Below are 374 nucleotides of genomic sequence, written 5' to 3'. Positions count from 1 at the left end.
GGCCCGTTGGTCTAGGGGTATGATTCTCGCTTTGGGTGCGAGAGGTCCCGGGTTCAAATCCCGGACGGGCCCTTGCTTTTGATTTTTTTTCTCACGTAATGCAGGCCATATAACGTCAAAAAAAAAAAAAAAGAGGAAATTTTCACACCTGCCTGTGGTTTCGCAGCGCGATGCGTCAATGGAACGCCGGTTGTGTTCGACAAGGGGTGCGCGATGTACCGTGTGCAACAGCACCGCTTAGGCTTTCGCATTCAGTTCTGCGGAATAACGTTTAATAATTGAGATACAGCCTACACACTCCTGTCAAAATGCCCTACTGCTGCACGATATTCCGTGATTAACGGAGTAATTTTTATTTCTTAGTGCGAATGTAC

The 374-nt window shown here is 47.3% G+C and overlaps 1 non-coding gene across 1 annotated transcript; it reads left to right on the top strand.

Moving 5' to 3' along the window:
- Window positions 1–72, top strand: TRNAP-UGG (transfer RNA proline (anticodon UGG)). The gene has a single exon. It is a non-coding gene; the product is annotated as a tRNA-Pro (tRNA).
- Window positions 73–374: the final 302 nt, after the last annotated feature.

Source organism: Amblyomma maculatum, chromosome 1 (assembly GCF_055883805.1).
Source record: "Amblyomma maculatum isolate TAMU_Amacu chromosome 1, ASM5588380v1, whole genome shotgun sequence".
NCBI lineage: Eukaryota > Metazoa > Arthropoda > Arachnida > Ixodida > Ixodidae > Amblyomma > Amblyomma maculatum.
The sequence above is the reverse complement of the archived record's forward strand: the minus strand, read 5'-3'. Positions and strand labels throughout refer to the sequence as shown.